Raw genomic sequence first — 19259 nt, forward strand, 5'->3', positions numbered from 1 at the left:
TCCTGATGTCCAACCTAATCCTCCCCTGGCTCAGCTTCAGGCCATTCCCTGGGTCCTGTCACTGTCACTGTCATGGAGCAGAGATCAGTGCCTACCCCTCCTCTTCCCCTCCTGAGGAAATTGTGACTGCAATGAGACTGCCCCTCAGTCTCCTCCAGGCTGAACAGACCTCACAGCTCCTCCTTGTATGGCCCCTCAAGGTCCTTCATCATCTTTGTTCTCCTCCTTTGGACCTTCTCTAATAGTTTAATACCTTTCTTATATTGTGCCACCCAAAACTTCACGTGGTACTTGGGGTAAAGAGGAGCTTATTGATACTCATATAACTATTCAACAGAGTGCCCTTGAGACTGAAGCTCACATTTTCCAGAGGGAAGATGAAATATAAACTTTATTTTTAATACTTAAATAACACTTTAATACTTTATTTTTAATATTTAGACATATTTCCTCCAATTTTCATTAATCTCCTTTATTTGGCTTTTGTCTTTGAGGCCTCCCAGAAAAAAAAAAATTAAAAATAAAAGGGAAAAAAAAGAGGAAAACAACAAATTCTGTTTTGCTTTTAGTGCTTTAAGAACTGATCTAGAAGAACAGGATGGAGATCACTTCTTTATATGGCTGTAATATCTATGTATTTCACTAATAAGGATTATATTTAACTTCCCTAAAGATATGCATTGCACATTACATTATTTCTCACTCTCTATCCATTCCATTAGTCTTTGTCTTATAGCTTTCTTTTATGGTGCAATGTTTTGATAAACAGGTTATTGTTTAAGCAAAACTCCAGCTAATTACTTGTCTAAATAGTGTGTATTAAATGGAGAACAGAAAAAGAAATCAAGCAAATAACAACAATAAAAAATCCCAAATAAATTCCTTTGAGAAAACTGAACTTACATTAATTTCCTGCAGGATTTTTTATTTGCCATTTCAGTCTTTCATCACATACATATAACTACATTCCTATTGGAAGAAAGGCTGTGAGTATGGACCAGTTTTGATTTCACACACAAACAGACAGACATGGCCCTGAGGTTTGAGGTTTTTCATTAATTTTACTCTTTAAAGAAGAATTATTTCAGTTGTAAAGCCATTGTAGTGAGTCACCTAGCTCAGCTCAGCACAGCAGAGGTGGCTGGTGGATTTGGTGGCTTGCACACATCCTGGATGTATGCTGTCTCGTCTAGCGCTGAACAAACCACTGATGACAGCTCTCAAACATGCCTTGGCAGCCTGTGGAACTGCTAATCTATAGTCACAGTCAGAAGCTCTTCTTCCCTCCTCCTAAACTTTGCTTTTCTCATACTGAAAGGAAAATTTATGCTCACAAAAATTCAGTAGGATGGTAGTGTCTAATACTGAGTTAATACCATCAAGAAATTCCTTACATGGGACCCTGCAAGAAAGATAGAGAGGGACTGTGACTCTTCTATCATTCTTGTGCAGCATGTAGTGGCAGGACAAAGAGCAAATGTCTTCAAAGAGAGAGGGGGATTAGATCAGATATTAGGAATAAATTCTTCACTGGTGAGGCCCTGGTACAGGTTGCCCAGAGAAATTGTGGATGCTCCATCCCTGGAAGTGTTCAAGGGCAGGCTGGATGGAGCTCTGAGAAACCTGGTCTAGTGGAAGGTGTCCCTGCCCATGGCAGAGGAATTGGAACTAAATCATCTTTAAGGTCCCTTCAAACCCTGGGCATTCTCTGATTCTATAATCTTATACCTTTCTACTTCAACCTAATGACTTGTAATAGAGCTATTGAACAATGAAGCACCCTACATGTATTAGACTTGTAAATTTGAGACATACATTTATGGCACATAGCCAACAGCTTTGACTAGTTTGTCATCATTCAATGATTCAGCTTTAATTCTCTTTCTTAGGACTACTTTTAATATATGGACAAAAAATTGCCTTATACAGTAAAATCTTAAAAGAAATGGATAGATGGATAGATGGATAGATGATTGATAGATAGATAGATAGATAGATAGATAGATAGATAGATAGATAGAGATAGATTAGATAGGTATACACAATTTAGAGCACAAGACATGATTTTCCTATTAATAACCCAAACTATTTGTGTCTGTGTATCAAGCTAAGCTTTAATGGGCTCAGCACCAGCAGTGAGGCATCTGGTGAGCCTCTGCTGCCCAGACTGATTTTGGTCAAGTGGGCAAGGGTCAACTTCCATATTCTCTTGAAAAGGGTTGGCTCTTTGTGCTGCTACACATTAGTTGCATGCATTTCTTGTCCCTACAGTTTATAGGTGATCTCATGTCAGTGTTTTTTTTCTTTCAAGCCATTGAAAGAAACTATTGTTTTCTCAACTAACTAACTAACTTTTTTATCATTTTCTCAACTAACTAACTTTTTTATTGTTTTCTCAATTGTCTGTCTAGCTTTTAACTTGCCTTATGTTGTTTGGCTCTGTCATACCTCCCTTCCATCAACAGTTTCTTTGTAAAACTGCACCAAGGTCACAGAGTTGTGCTGCAACAAATCAAACCCTGAATAACAGGCAACTCAGTCCTTGGGCTGAAGGTTATAGAGTTGTCAGCCTTTTAAAGAAAATTGTTTCATTGTCTCATTCCCTTACATTTACCATATGTAAAAAATAGCATGCCAGCACTTGTCATATTCTGTACTGTCCCTATTATAATAAACTTCGCAGGTTATGATTAAATTCTGTCTAGTGCTTTCTCCTCTGTGAATCAGTTACATGAGGCTTTTCACTTTTGATACGAAGCCCATCACTGGGAAGCTAACTTTTACTTCACCAGATTATTGCTGCATCCACTGCCTGCAGGTCATAGCCCATAACTTGGAAAACATTGCCTGCTGCCAGAACAGCCCATACTGTCATAAATCGTGTTAAAACAGAAAAAGACACTAGACAAGATCAGGTCTCCTGAATCCTAGCAATAAATTAGATGTTGAATCTGAAAAGTATTAGAGATTCAGTAAGGAAGAAGATATTTTCAAAGATCCATTGAAATTAAGCCATGAGCATGGAAGTTTTTCACTAATTGTGGCTGGAAGGAAAGGTAGAGACATTTTTACACCTAACCTATATAACTCCACTTGTAGCTAAGTGCTCAATTGAATTCATTATTAACACAGTCTCTAGAAATCAATTAATCATTATCAAAAGCAACCTTGTTGTCTAGAACAGCTTCAATCCAGTGCTCTCCCCCACTTCTGAAAAAAAATTCAATTGCCTCTTACAAACTATATTTCTTGCAAACTCCTGTTTACCTTTAAAAAAATTCTACACAGCATTTGAAAGGTGGTCCTCGTAGAAAAAAAAATTGGTGTTTGCAAATGAATGCAGTGATTTAATATCATTGCTACATATTTGTTAATGTTTGGGGATTTCCATTAAAAGATCGCTTTTCCAGTTGCTTGTAATTTTGGCAAACCTACTCAGGCACATACCTTTTCTCTTATTGGATCTCATGCTCACACAGGTGTATCAGAAAATTTCACACAAAGGAGTTTAGCAATTTCATAGGGAAGAGAAACATGCTGGTGCACCTTCCATCCTCTCTGCAGCAGATGGGCATTCTGTGTTCCTTACATTTGGAATAACAATTCCCAGTCTGTCAGGAATCCCATGTGAGCACTTCCTCTGTGTTCCTGAGCATCCTGCAGGTCCCTGCCCCCTGAGCTGGAGCATCACACCATGACCCCAGCCCACACCCTACAGACAGAGATTAGGGCCAGCCAGGGGTTGAGGGGGTCAAAAGGAGGGAAGGGGAGACGAGGGAGAAAGTGGGAATCTGCCTGGGACAGAAAACACAGGTTGCACTCCAACACTGATGTTTCCCTTTATCTGCAGTACTCTGGCCTCTTTATTGCATAGTGGGTACCTGGAGATAATTCCAACGTTCCTAAATTTACTTTTGTACTAAATTGTGATGAAAATCACTACCCCGCTACTGTGTGGCGTGGAATATTCAGAAGTATTTAGACTCAGAAAGTTATCTGTAAGATGGAATTTTAATTTAAGTTAATAGCATCCTGTATTCACCTGAGTAGATTCAAGTCACGCAGGAACCAAGTAAAACATTTTAATATTGCTGGAACTGCATTTTTCTACCAAAAATTGTTGTTGAACTGATTTAATCTGTCCCTATATAGAGGATTAAAATTTCTTTTTATGAACAGTTTTCAAGTCTGCTGCCTTGCTATTGTATTTAATACAGCCTCTGGCTTCTTTCACTCAGGTTGCAAAGTTCTTCCTCTGGCAGAATTCCCCATTCATGTGCTATAAGGCTTTTTGCCAGCTGGATGTTAGCAGAGTACACAGAAAGGAACCAGCCAATTCCTTACAATATTTGCTCTACTCTTTATTCTCTCTTTCATATTACTTCTCTTCTTACTGTTCTCTGCCTCCATGGAATTCTAAATCTTCATACAGGTCTCAGGTTGTTGATAATGTGGAATTATTATAAAGCATAAAATCCCCTTTCCCTAGCCTCACTCTCCAAGGAAAAAGACTGACTTTAAAACTCCTACACTTAAAAATCCCCAACCCAAATCACAACTCCTCCCCAAAAAAACCAAGACCAACCTTAAACCAATAAATACACAAAAACTAGAGTTTGAGGATTTCTATTTTGATAGTCTGAATACATTTTAATTTTTTCTTTTTTTTTATCTTTTAATTCAGTCTCAACATTTTAACAGTACCTGGAGAGTTCAGAAATTACATTCTCTTTTTACTCTCATTTCGTGACTCAAATTTCAAAGAACTGTAGCTTAGGGGGGGACAAACAACAGCATTGAACAATTTAAATAATGAAAATGTATGAAAGCTCACAAAATCGGTCCATTACCTGTGTTTCATTTTTTGAAGACAGAATTGAAGACAAAATATTTCTGTTGTTGTCACTATCAAATATCTAACACTTTGGTAGTATCTTGCAAGCATTATAAAAAAAAGTAATATTAACATATTTTACATATTAGGAATGGTTCAGAAGAAGAAAATTGGCTGAACATGAGCTGGGAATGTGTCCAGGTGGCCAAGAGGGCCAATGGCACTTGATCTGTGTCAGCAGTACTATGGACAGCAAGACTATGGATGTGATTATGCCCCTGGGCACTGGTGAGGCCACACCTCAAATCCTGTGCTCAGTTTGGGGCCCCTCACTGCAAGAATGACATTGAGAGCTGCTGGAACATGTCCAGAGAAGGGCAATGGAGCTGGGGAAAGGTCTGGAGGCAATTGTGATGAGGAGCAGCTGAGGGGCAGCTGGGGGAACTCAGCTTGGAAGAAAGGAGCCTCAGGGGAGGCTTGATCACTCTGTACAACTGCCTGAAAGGAGGTTTTATCCTGAAAGGAGGTGGGGATTGGTCTCTTCTCCCAGTTAAGAAGTGACAGGACAAGAAGAAATGGCCTCAAGTTGTCCCACAGGAGGTTTAGATTTTATACTAGGAAATTGAAGGGTTTGTTGAACATTGGAACAGAATGTCCAGTGAACATGGGAACAGAATGTCCAGGGAAGTGCTGGAGTCACCATTCCTGGATGTGTTTCAAAGACATGTAGATGTTGCACAGAGGGGTGGATGTTGTTCAGTGCTGGCCTCAGCAGTACTTCATTAATCATTGCACTCAACACTCATAAAGGTCTTTTCCAACCTAAATGCTTTTCTGATTCTATAATTCTAAGAGTTAATCCTTTAAAGTGCTGCAACTGGGACCAGCAGTGCAGGTAAAACTAGAAGAGGAATTCCTCACTGTCTACTCTCCCCAGTGTGCTGGCTGGAGATATGTGTGGTGTCCTCTTCTTGAGTGTGTCTCCAGCCCATGATAATGATTAATTGATTTTTAGAGACTCCTGGCCCTGGAAATCCAACACCAGGCACATCTATCCACTTATCTATAATAAGGGGCCTGAACATGCCCAGGGAAGGGCAGGTTCACCACACGTAACCATAGAGCCCAATATTTCCACACCTGTGACAGAGGCCGTTCCTGAACACACAGTACATCTTGCTCTTCCACATACAAATCTTTTTTTCAATGTTCTCCAGTGATACTGGTACAAACTAATAATTCTTGGAGGCCAGAATTTGCAGCCTTCAATGGGGGAAGCACCTGTAGCATAGGCACCCATTTTCAAATAAACTCAATAGATCCATCTGAAAGTTCAGCCCTAGCACCTGTTGCTCTCCCAGCAGGATATAATAAAGGTTTTAATAGTCACTAGTATGTACTGGATTCCTGGTGTGTGGCTGGAGAGCAGTACTTTTGAAGGAAAGACGTTGGAGTGTTTGAGTAAGGGGGTGAAGAGAAAAATGGTAGTGAATAACACCCTGAGGAACAGCATTGATAAGGGCTGCTTATGCTCAAATGAGCATATCTGAGTATAATAATCTTTTTATAAATTTATCTTGATTTTTGTCTTTTGTGTTTGTTTTTTTTTTAAATAAAAAATATTGCAAAAATGTTCTAAGACTTATGAATATCTCAAAGATTTTTTTTTAATTTTCAGAAAGATTTAAGTGTTAGCATGAAGCTGCTCTGAGTAGCTTCTCATGCCTTTTGTTGGACTGGATGAGGCAAGAAAAAATTGTAGGATGTTTTTTATTTGTGTTTAGACTTGTAAGTGTCAATGTTTTATGATGCAGAAGCTATTCTGCATGACTTATTTAAAGTTATGAGAGAAGCCCTTGTCAGTTTTAGTTTTTCATAGTAAGTACTGCTCTTCTCACGTTGTTTTATCTGCCAAACCTTCAGGAAAAAGAAAGAGATTATAAAAATGAAAAACTGCCATCCAAAATCTCCAGAACAATAATGCTCTTCTGTCTTCATTTATTTTTCGAGTTCTTGATTAACTATAAGTGTACATTCCATTGAAAGTGTGAAATCAGACTTTTTTTTTCATATGTAACACTCTAAGCAGTAATTTTGCCTCCTTATTTTCCTCCATTTTCCAATGCACCCTTTCAGGCCTCTGAATGCTAGTCATTGTAAGACAATAAATTATTATAATAGCTCTATTCAGAAAAGAAACTAATTAAATATCTGATATTGATATTTCATGGACAATAAATAATTAGATAAGCAGATTGATAGTGGAAAATGCAGGTAATGAGAGAAGGTTTAGAAAGATGCATTTGCTGAAGCTAGTTACAAGTGGCTATTAGTCTAAACAGTCCCATTTGGCAGAGATTTGTAGGTATTTCAGGAGAGGTAGGTCTTAAGGAAGAATTTAAAAGAGGATAAAGTGATATGATCTCCAGGATTATCAATGACAGATGAAATAAAAGTGGAAGACAAGTTTAGGGTTTCTTTTTTAACTACTCTGTTCATTTGAGTCCAAGACTTTTCTTTAGTAGTTTGAAAGGTTTTGCATGAGCAGTACTAGGCTGGAGGGGTTTGTTGGTGGGCTTGAGGTGTAGGTGAATGCTTTCTCTGTGTAACAGTTTCCTGTTTGGTTGAAAAATCAAATTTCTGAGCATTAACAGTACAAGTTGATGCTGAGTATTTGCCAGGCAAGCTCTTACTTCCGTGGAGGTGATGGGGGTGTTGCAAATGAGTATTTTGGGACACTTAAAGAAACACCATCAACAGTATTGTCAAAGGCAGGTTTTGATAAAATTTGTGAAAGCATGATAAGGCTCTATAGCAAGTCTCAATGTTTTACTTATTGCAGAGAGGAAACATGCAAAGGAAAATTGGCTCAAATTCACTTTAGAGTGATTTGTGTGGAGAATGGGCATTCAAAGGATTAAACCTTCCCACTGAGTCCTGAGGTTCAGAATAGACACACCCACCGCCCGTTGCTTTCTGAACTCTTGACAGAATCTGGGTGGTGCTGGATCCAGCCTTAGTCCCAGACCTGGTCAACAGCTATGTGTAAAGGACTTAACCAGCACTTAATCTTTGATGACTTGAATGTTTAGAAAGTGAATCAATAGGATATATTATAATTAAGTTGCTGTAGGTTTTAAACAGCAATATTCTTCCAAGAGAGTACAGGGATCAATTCATATACACACATATACATATATATATATAATATAAATGATGAGGGTATCTGTCAAAAATTTTCCTTGACTTCAGTGAAATACATTGAGTGCCTTTGCATTTCTCATTGGACAAGGGATTGAGCCTAGAGGAGTGGAGGGGTATTGGTTCAGATATTAATGTCAACTTTTGGTGATTTTCCTCGAAGCATTGCAGGCTTCATATCTGGTGACTTCTGAAAAGTGTCACACTCCAAGGGCGATGCTGGCACAGCCTCTTGCCATCCAGGAGAGCTTGAAGGACCTCACCTAAGATTGCTGTTAATGGAGTTCAAGGTGATTGGCTTTAGTCACTAGTCAGTTTTCATTCAGGCCATGATCTGTGTTGGTAACCACTGCAGTTTTTCAGAAGTCTGGTAACAATGGCACCATTTCAGTCACACTGTGATTAATGAAAGTGATGTTCCAAGGCTATCAGGGGTGACTGATTATCTCTTGTTCCCACCTTAGTCAGCCAACAGCTATCCCTGATATGAACAATCCTGCTCCCACCTTAGTCATGTAACGTATTGTCAAGGGACACTTCGCTACATTATTGGAACTGTTTGCAATATACTTTTACCAACTCTGCAAAACCTCAGCTCTTGTTGGCTGGCGTTTTTATCTGTTAAATTGTCATCATACTTCCTAGCATTTATAGCAAAATATTTTTACAAAAGAATGTTTCAACAGTGTTCTTTTCACTCTTGTTTTTTTGTTTTCCTTTCTACCTCTTTTAATTTATCCCCAGCTGTCAACCAAGCCCTACCCATGACCTCTCTCACCTTCCTGCATTGGGAGGGTAAAAGTGGGAAAACTTCAAGATCAAGACAGTTTAATAGGTAAAGCAAAAACTGCACATGAAAGCAAACCAAAGCAAGGAATTCATTCACTACTTCCTATGGGCAGGCAGGTGTTCAACCATCCCCAGGAAAGCAGGGCTCCATCACATGTAATGGTGACTTGGGAAGACAAATGCCATCACTCTGAGTGTTCCACCTTCATTGTTCTTCTTTCCACAGCTTTATATGCTGAGAATGACACCATATATTATGGCATATACCTTGGATCAATTGGAGTCAGCTGTCCCAGATGTGTCCTCCCAGTTCCTTGTTCACTCCCAGCTGCCTCACTGGCAGAATAGTCTGAGAAGCAGAAAAGGCCTTTGTAAGTAAGTACTGTTTAGCAGTAATAAAAAAATACTTTTCAGCACAAAGCCAAAGCACAGCCTCCTACTAGATGCTATGATGAAAATTAAATCTATCCCAGCCACAACCAGCATGAAACTCAGATCTTCATTCTCTTCTTTGGAGTTGTAATGAATTAATCATCTAGACAGTGGATCTGAACAGAAACATTTATGTCATAGGAAAGTCAGAAAATCCCCTCTAAGATGGTTTTGTTTGAAACCCTGTACATCTGGGTGCAATAGACAGCTGTCTTTGTGATCTAACACCTAGTATCTCATATTCATGTATGAATTTAAAAGCAATGTAGCCTGTTTTCAGTTTGTTTTTCTGTGAGAACACAGACCTTGCAGTCCTTCCATAAGTGTCTTACAAAGTTATGCTTTCTTCAGCATTTGTGGCAGAACGCTGTTTGGCTTCTACAGAAGTAGAATTTTGGATTTTAAAAAAGTGCAATAAAAGCATTCTTTAGAATGTTTCTTTCTACAGAATTGAATGGTGTGCTTGAGGTGATACCATTAAAAATTCCAGCATGGTAAGGAGATTTTTGAAAAGTGCTTAAGGGGGAAAGTGTCTGCAATGAAAACCTGGATAATCCAAAAATATTCTGCTTTCTCCTTTTATGTGTATAAACTGCAACAATTAGTTTGCTTTAGGCTACTTATATGCAGAAGAAGAAACTGCATATCCAGAGCTGCTGGAAGTAGGGAGGGAGAAGGGAGGGGTGGGTGAGTATGACAACAAGAAAGCTATTTTTAAAAGAAAGCTGATATTTTCTAATAATGGAACCCTGCCTGGCAGCACCTTGTTCACTGCTGTTCCCTTTGGCTTCCATTTTTAGTGGTTCTATATCTGTGGTGCCTCTCTTCTGCAGTTCTGCTATCTGCCCCTTTAAACATCCTTCTGCAAGAAATTTCTGCAATTACTGTGTAGTTGTGACCACAAAAGACAGGCTAAATATTAGAGAAAGAGCAGGCAATGTATATCTGTAACTTAGCTGAAATAAAGATCCCAGCTGGGGAAATGCCATTGTGAGGTTCTGACAATACACAAAATGTTTCTGTGTAGGAACTTCAAACCATCCTCTGTTGTACCCTAATCAAAGAAACTGCACTCTGCAGACTCTGTGCAACAGCTTTTGAATTCTACATCTTTTCAGTGAGTTTTAAGGGAATTATGCCTGCTTAGTCAAGGCAAAGTAGTGAATGAAGCTAAATATTAATAACCTTTTGTTGTATGTGTTGGGAAGTAAAACTGGTACTAATTGCAGCTATGCAACACACGTGTGGGTGTGTGTGCCTACACCCAGGTGTGGGTGTGTGATAAAATTCCCAATAAATACCATATGAAACTAAACTAAACTAAACTGTTTTTACTGGGTAGAGAGCCAAGACTCTCTTATTAAGGGGCCTTGACATTTACAGAAAGATTTGGAGTAATTTCATTCACTAACTAGGATCCCAGATTATCTCAGAGTGGAAGGCACTTCAGAAGATTCTCTGGAGCAAATTTCTGTAGGAAAGGGAGCCTAGATTAAAATAGCTAACACCTTGTCCAGTCACAACTTGAAAAACATACAGAGATGAGACTCTACAGTATCCCAGGGGAGGTTATTCCAGTGTCTGAATTTTATCTGTAAAAATAAATTTCTTTCCTATTCTGAATGAAACTTCCTTTTGTATTTCTTGTCCCTTCATTTTCCATGTAGATACCTGTGAAGAGAAACCTTCTGTCCTTTTTGTAGCTGCCCTTTAAGTACTGAAATACTGTGATGAGGTTTTTCTTCTGCCTCAGTTTTTTCTTCTCCAGGGAGGGAAGTCTTAACTCCTTCAGCCTTATAAGGAGTTTAGACCTTTGAGCATCAAAAGAATGCTTGACTTGAATAGGGTTATTGACAATACTCAAGATTACTACTTTAAAACCTTTATATATATATATCTCTATATGTGTATTCTATTTCTGTTTAAAACCTCAAAGATCAAAATAAAATCCCCAAGAATTAAAAAATGCAAATTTACTGGGAGTTCAGGTTTAATCTTAGGCTCTTGAACTTTTACACTTCATGATTTTAACCTCGTTTACACACACAGGATCTGTCTGAAATTTCCCCTTTTGAAAAGGGATTTTCTGGGTTAATTGTGTCATAGCAGAAACTTTTGCTTTAAGAAATATCAGAAGAACAATAATTCCATTACAGAATGTGTAAATACTAGAGATTTAGCACAGAATAAAATAGGAAAAGTTTTAATTTCAATCTTGCAGCCCACACTTGGTTTGTATAAACTGAGTATTGTTACTTTCTCAAATCTCCTCTTGTCTGTATGGTGTCTCTTCTTTTAAATGAAGTAATCTGAAATACTGAACTCATACTAACAAGATAAATTTTGAACAGTAGCTCTTCCTGTGAAAAGAATTAACAGAGTGTAAAGTCTTGTCAGATGGACAAGAGCTTCTCAAGCTTTTGAACACCATCAGCCTTAAAGATTCAAGCATCAACTATGCTCCTCTCATCCTAAACAGCTTTAATTTTTTAGCCTGGCTTTCTTGCAAAAATAAGTCTCTAATCAAACAGTCTGTCTTTCTTGCTGTGAACCAGTCTTGAGATACTTTTGACTGAGCTAGCAAATTCCAAACAAATTTGACAGGAGGGTGGAAGCATCAAGTACTCTTCTCTAAGTTTTCTGACAAGAGGTGAACAGATGGTAGAAAGAGTACCTGTTTAGCACTGTCAAGGAGGAGACAGTTATGACCTGAAGTTTATGCTTTACTAAATATTGTAGAGTAAAAACTGATGATCAGCTTTCTGACTTTTTTCCTAGTTTCAACACTTAGTAGAAAACATAAAACAAAGATCTTTTTTCTTTGGGTTTTGTGTATATGTGTTGGTGGGTGGATTTTGTTGGTTGGCTGGTTGGATTTTTTGGGGGGTGGGAGGGGTTTGGTTTTTTGGTTTGTTTGTTTTTTCTTTCAAGCACTTGTAAATTTTCTCTGTCAGATGCAACATAACTGTGAAAGTATGATCACATTTTCTGCACAGCAGCAGACCTACCACATTCTGGAAGAGAAGTTGTGGAGAGGTTTTCCCATGTTGTTTTCCTCAAGTAAATATGTAAAATAAGATGGGAAGTCGTGCTTAGTGTCAGGTGGGATGTTTGGTATTTTATGCACTCCCACTCTTCCAGTTGCCCCATCTCTGGATTCTGTTGTAGTATACAAGAGAGCTCCAGCTTTCCTTGAAGGAAATCAAATCACACAAGGAAAGGTGAGTTCCCAGATCTAGTATGGCATGTTTGGTTTGGAAGGGCAGCCAGGCTTTCATAGCTATCTTGTAATGCAAGTGGAATCAAAATATGCCTGAAATATTGATGGTTATGTGATAATACAATTTACTTTTTGAGGCAAATAGCCCAGATATCTGAAAAATATGGAGATGCCTGCTCCAAGTTGTTCTGAGCTTCCCTTAGATCTCCCCCCAGAAAAGGAAGATAATCAGCTCAAGACAAGGAGGAACCTAAGTAACCTGCTTCAAGTAAATCATTTTTCTAACTATCCAATTAACTTTGACAGCTAATTCTGGGAGATTTAAGTCTCTTCCTGCTTGTCTGACAATTTTACTGAAGGTTTAGAAGGTGTTTTATAAACCTCTGAAAAATCTAGTTGGGAAAAAAACCTCCAACAGTCTGTGCAAGCCTTTCAAGGGCACTGCTCTAAAGATGCAGGGCTACTGCTCTAAAGCAGGGCTTGAAAGCTGTTTCTGTGTTGTGCAGGCATAATCATAGTTCAGTGCTGGATTGTCTTTAAGCTGTGTGGCTGGAGTGGTGCTCTGAAAGGTGATGAGGTGAGAAGCTGGCTTTTTGTTCTCTCACTCTACTGCTCTGCTCATTATCAGTCTCCAGCTTCTTTGTGTACCTGTGTTAGCTCTTTTCAGAGTTCATTTCCAGTGACTGCCCTATTGGGAAAAGTAGTTCTGGCTGCCCAGCCTTTGTGTTTCAGCACAGGCAGCTGCAGTGCATCTTTGTGCTGGTGGCAGTGTAGTGACTGGAGTTGCCAAGGGGAGAAAAGGCCACTCTGTGGTATAAACCCTTAAGTTCTAATCCTTCTTAAATTAATTTTTCCTTGACAAATTGCACATAAAACTTAAAATAGATCTGAAATCTATTGCATCCTTTCCAGCCTCTGGATGGAAACACCAGGATGTCTAGCAGGGTTAATGGAAATGAGTATGCCTCACTACTCACTGAGTGAGCATCATGATTTCTGCTCTCTTCAGAAGCAACTTGCTTCTTATTCTGCTCCTAGGATCTAAAGCTGGAAGCAGTACCAAGCCAAAGAACATTTCTGACTCTAGGGACTTTTCAGGCAAGGCACTAGGGTTATATAGGAGCACTGTGCTTCTGAGTGTTTTCTGCTTTGAAGTGTTCTGTCCTTGGTGCCACGTGAGGATTCAGTGTGGATCTGAGCTGTTCCTGGCTTCTTTTTCTAAGGCTCCTTAAGGGGGTATGGGAAGTGCATCCATGTACTTTGTCACTATAGTGAGGCTCATTGCTTTTTCATGGAGACAGAGGCAAAGACAGAGGAGAAGAAAGCTGCAGGATTGTCATGCCTGCTGAAAACCTGCAGCTACATCTGTAGGTGAGACAGCAGGTGATCCCTTAAAAGCAACATCTTTCTGTGTTCTGTTGCTGATCTGGTCCTTTATGTAGTGGAGGTAAGAAAGCAGCAGCTAACAAGGATGGATGTGCAGTCTGAGGCAGGCACCTGCAATGCTTCATGCTCAGTTCTGCATTCCCACAGCACTCAGCTGTCATCCACAGATGCTTTTCACCAGAGTGCAGACTCCTGTTGGGCAGGGAATTTGAGGGTTGGTAGAGGGGAGTGTGGAGGTCTGAGGAGAAAGGAATAGGAGCTGTGCCTCTGCCAAAGAAGGGAAGAAAGTGGAAAATATAGTCATTGACAAAAAAAAAAAACCAAAAAAGAAAAAACAAAAGGAAGAGAAAGTGAGAAACTGTTCCCCTTGAGCCACACACAGAATAAAGCTCAAAGAAAGGTCCAGCAGTGAAGAACAACTCTCCTCAAAAAGCAATGAACTACAATGATCTGTGATAAAGGTAATAGAAGTTCTGTAAAACTCTTTACATGCAAGAATGAAATCTGTGGTCATGTGCATAACATCAGTAAGAATTCTAGAATGAGGTCTTAAATACAAGTATCTAACTCGGAGGGGAATTTAAATGTTTGAAGCCACAGTGCAACGGCTTTAGTGCAGTACTTGCATGTGGGATGTTTTATTACTGTAATTTAAGAGTTTGGGATTTAGATTTGTGACATTTTCTTGTTGTCTGCTCCAAGGCTTCTTTCCACTGTCAGTTCTAAGGCAGGATTTTTTTTTTATTTCCAGAATCAAGAATTAAAGGAACAGGAATAGCCTCCACACTTGCCAGCAGCCTAATAAAGTATTGAGTAGAGAAGGAAGTGGTGGAAACAGTAAAAGACCTGTAGGAGCAAAACTACATAAAAGGACCTCAAATTTACCTCAAAGCACACTTCACTGGAGAGTGGATTTTCAGAAGAATATAAAATTAGTCTGTACAGTTGGCTTCTGGAGAAGACTGCTTAGCTACAGAGCTCAATTCTAATGCACAGTAGAGAGGAGGCGAAGAGGACAAAGACTTCAAGCAGAGGGCCAGAAGAAGGAAAAGCTGATGAGAGAATATTGCTTTGAAGATGTAGGTTAGCAAAAGGACATTGTCAACCTTTCAGTATGCCACAATTTTGCCGCATTTCACACCCTGCATGCAGATTGTGCTAAAGCCTTTACAGAAATAGAAATCTGCAGTGTGTCCTGTATCCTGCACCCTCACTCTTCTGAGGGAAGTGTGGCTTGGGGTCACAGTCCTTGCTGGCATCAGCAGGTTCAGCTTGCCTGAAGTCAGTGGAGCTGAACACCTACTCTTGGCAACAGTAGTTTGTCCTTGTAGTTTTTTGTGTTTGTTTTTTTTTTCATAGCAGAAAAACAACAATTAACAGTGCTACTATTGACAATGTATAGTCAATAAAGGTGATAATGCAACATGTAACAATCTGGATATGTTATCCACTTATCTCTGTTATGTAGATGATGTTTGTCATCTGAGATGGAGTAATATACTTAAGACAAAGAAAACAACTTCTTTTTTTTCTTTTTTTTCCTCTCAGATAATAGTTTTGTAAATGCACTGGAAGAAGAGGTTTGCTTTCCTTCTGGGTAGAATAAACTTTTTTTTTTTTTTCCCTGAATGAATCATTTTCATCTTCCTGTTACTGTGATTTCAGCTCTGCAGAAGCACAGTTCCTGTGGAAGGTAACAGCGATTATCTAGTGATTATTGCACAGAGGTGCATGCACAGAATATTTCAATACTATTATGTTCAGCACAGATGCTGCAGAACCACAGCTTCTTGCCTTATTATTTTCCTTCTTCCTTTCCTTTCTTAATTCCAAGCTACTGTCTGTGTTGGGCTTGTTAGTGACTGTATTCAGAGTAGGTTAGGGGGTGGGGAATAGCCACAGAGAATAAAATTCTAAAGTAGCTAAGACATAATCACCTCTAATATAAAATATTTGCTGTCCCAGGCCTTTGATGACTCTACCACCAATATCAAACCTGAATGATTCTGGAATGTTTGGGGCTGTCTTCAGTTTGGAAGATAGGTATGTGAATTTTTGCAACAGGTAACAGAGGGATGTATTTATTGGAAAACAGTGCTTCTGACACTCTCCTCCATGATGCTGCTCTGAACAAATATTACTGTGTTTATTTAGACAGGTGGTGCTATCTTAACCTTGGTCTCAGATGCTGTTGACTAGTTACTTCTTGGCAAGTACAGTCAGTGCTGAGATGTCTCAAGGATAGGACAAAACTCAATTTTGTAAAAGCAAGAAAATAAATTCTGGGAACAGGGAGGAGGTGGACCAGAATCATTGGGGCACAAGGAAGAAGAGAGAGATATCCAGGAGGGAGCTGTGAGACATGGCCAGCTGTAACTCTGGAGGCTGTGCATTGAAAATAAAGCAGGAAAGGGTTAGTGGAGATGTCACTGTATGAGGGGAAAAGGGGAAGAGGGACGAATGAAATTAGAAACGGGTAAAGCAACTTTAGGGAAGAGAAATGAGCAGTTCTGACTGCACAGCCTTTACAGGAGCGGGCTCCTGGGTTTCTCCCCCATTCTGGGCTATTGTCTGCTTATCCTGGGTGTGACGGTGGTCACAGGGGTCTTATGTTGAGGGAAGAGACGAGAATGTTGACTGCATGTTCAGAAGGCTTGATTTAGTATTTTATGATACACATTACATTAAAACTATACTAAAATGAATAGAAGGAAAAGTTTCATCTCAGAAGGCTAGCTAAACTAAGAATAGAAAGAACAAGAATGATAACAAAGGCAGCTGTCCCAGACTCCCTGTCCAAGCCAGCTGTGCTGTGATTGGCCATTAATTACAAAGAAGCACATGAGCCAAATCACAGATGCGCCTGCTGCATTCCACAGCAGCAGATAATCAATGTTTACATTTGTTCCTGAGGCCTCTCAGCTTCTCCCGAAGAAAAAATCCCAAGAAAAGATTTTCACAAAAAGATGTCTGCTTATCCTGGGTCCTGCTCTGTGACAGTGGCAGCACAGACACAAAGCCATGTTACGAGATCTGTGCAATTTATCATAATGAACTGCAAATCTGTTGAAGGTACCACAAGAAGCTTTGACTGACTGAAACATCTGAAGCTTATGATGAATCAGAGTCTGAAAAATAAAACACTGCATGAGGGGAATTCATCAATAGATACTGTAATTTAGGATAGTTAATATGCAGGACTTGTGCTCAAATATGAGTATTTATCTAGTTCTTAAAAAGATGAAAGTCAGGGAGGGGTGGTGGAGGGGGCACAGTACCAAACAAGATATAGTATGTTTGGGTTCAATAAGCTAAGAAAGCAAAACAAACCTTTTTTTTCCTTCCTTCCTTCCTTCCTTCCTTCCTTCCTTCCTTCCTTCCTTCCTTCCTTCCTTCCTTCCTTCCTTCCTTCCTTCCTTCCTTCCTTCCGACACTTCCTTCCTTCCTTCCGACACTTCCTTCCGACACTTCCTTCCTTCCGACACTTCCTTCCGACACTTCCTTCCGACACTTCCTTCCGACACTTCCTTCCTTCCGACACTTCCTTCCGACACTTCCTTCCTTCCGACACTTCCTTCCGACACTTCCTTCCTTCCTTCCTTCCTTCCTTCCTTCCTTCCGCCACTTCCTTCCTTCCGCCACTTCCTTCCTTCCTTCCTTCCTTCCTTCCTTCCTTCCTTCCTTCCTTCCTTCCTTCCTTCCTTCCTTCCTTCCTTCCTTCCGACACTTCCTTCCTTCCGACACTTCCTTCCTTCCTTCCTTCCTTCCTTCCTTCCGACACTTCCTTCCTTCCTTCCGACACTTCCTTCCTTCCTTCCTTCCTTCCTTCCTTCCTTCCTTCCTTCCTTCCTTCCTTCCTTCCTTCCTTCCTTCCTTCCTTCCTTCCTTCCGACACTTCCTTCCGACACTTCCTTCCGACACTTCCTTCCTTCCTTCCTTCCGACACTTCCTTCCTTCCGACACTTCCTTCCTTCCTTCCTTCCTTCCTTCCTTCCTTCCTTCCTTCCTTCCTTCCTTCCTTCCTTCCTTCCTTCCTTCCGACACTTCCGACACTTCCGACACTTCCGACACTTCCTTCCTTCCTTCCGACACTTCCTTCCTTCCGACACTTCCTTCCTTCCGACACTTCCTTCCTTCCTTCCTTCCTTTCTCTGTTATCTAGAGACCTAAGGTGTGTTTTTCTTCTAAAATAAAAAGTGAGATGTAAACAAAAGGTCTGAGTAAAATTATGGGCAAGTAGAAATAGAACACAAAAATTCAAATAATAAAAATTTATTTTTGTAAAATGTTCTGTTGGAGAACTAGACATGGCAAACACTCATTATTCCAAAATTTACTTAAATGTCTGAATTTATTGAATACACTTTCTTGTCTACCAGGATAATTAAAATATTGAGTGTATAGAAAACTACATACATGTGTTTTCCTCTCTTATCTCATGTTTTTGACAAAGCAGCCATTTTCAGAGAGGTAAAAATTATTGACAGTTTTCATGCTGTGGCATCTGCAAGGGCAGTAGCATAACACTTTGTTCCACAAGTGGTAAATATACAATGCATTCTGATTATAAAAATTCTACTCTATATCTTTAATTGTGCTGGGCAAGCTAGGAAAATTCTGAGTAATTTGCCCTGATTTCAGATCAAGTAAGCTAAGTGAAAAACAATTAATTCACATCTGCATCACAGTGAGGTCTGGCAGATAGAGATAGGCAGTTGAATTAAGGTTAGAAAAAGAGGCAGGAGCTCCAGTGCCGTGCTGCCAAGTCTCAGATTAAGTCATAGCTCCTTCTAGCAATTTAAGTTCTGGGAAGGTGGAGGGAAAGGTTTTTTCTGACCTTTCTGGCTGTAAAATATGAAGGATGTTTCAGCCTGTGTGAGCTATGATGGGTCCCTGTTGTGGTCAGTGAACAGGTCTTCAAGGGGAGGCTCATCTCAGCCTCTTTCAGTATCTTCATCTGGAAAGGTGTGAGTCATGCCCATGATAGTCCTGTTTCTCTTCCCTGGCCATAAACCATGTAGGATTGCACCACAGATTTCTAGGTGTGAGTTAAGGTGCTGTCAGGCAGATGGCTCCTGACCTGTCATGGTCAAACTGGGCATCAGAAACTATGACTTGCCTGAGATTTGGCAGCCTGTGAAAGCTGGAGCTGCTTAGGTTAAGGTGTTTCTTGTCTGTGAATTATGGTGGATAAATCCCACAATGACATAAGCATGGGTGAATGTCACAGACAGCTTTTATGGAAAATCCTTTCCTTAGGATTTTTCCTCCTGAGAAGCTGAGGGGCCTCAGGAAAAAAATGTAAACAATGGTTATCTGCTGCTATGGAATGCAACAGGTGCATCTGGGATTGGCCCATGTTGGATGTTTGTAATTAATGGCCAATCACAGCACAGC

The sequence above is a fragment of the Ammospiza nelsoni genome, chromosome 2, assembly GCF_027579445.1.
Source record: "Ammospiza nelsoni isolate bAmmNel1 chromosome 2, bAmmNel1.pri, whole genome shotgun sequence".
Classification (NCBI taxonomy): domain Eukaryota; kingdom Metazoa; phylum Chordata; class Aves; order Passeriformes; family Passerellidae; genus Ammospiza; species Ammospiza nelsoni.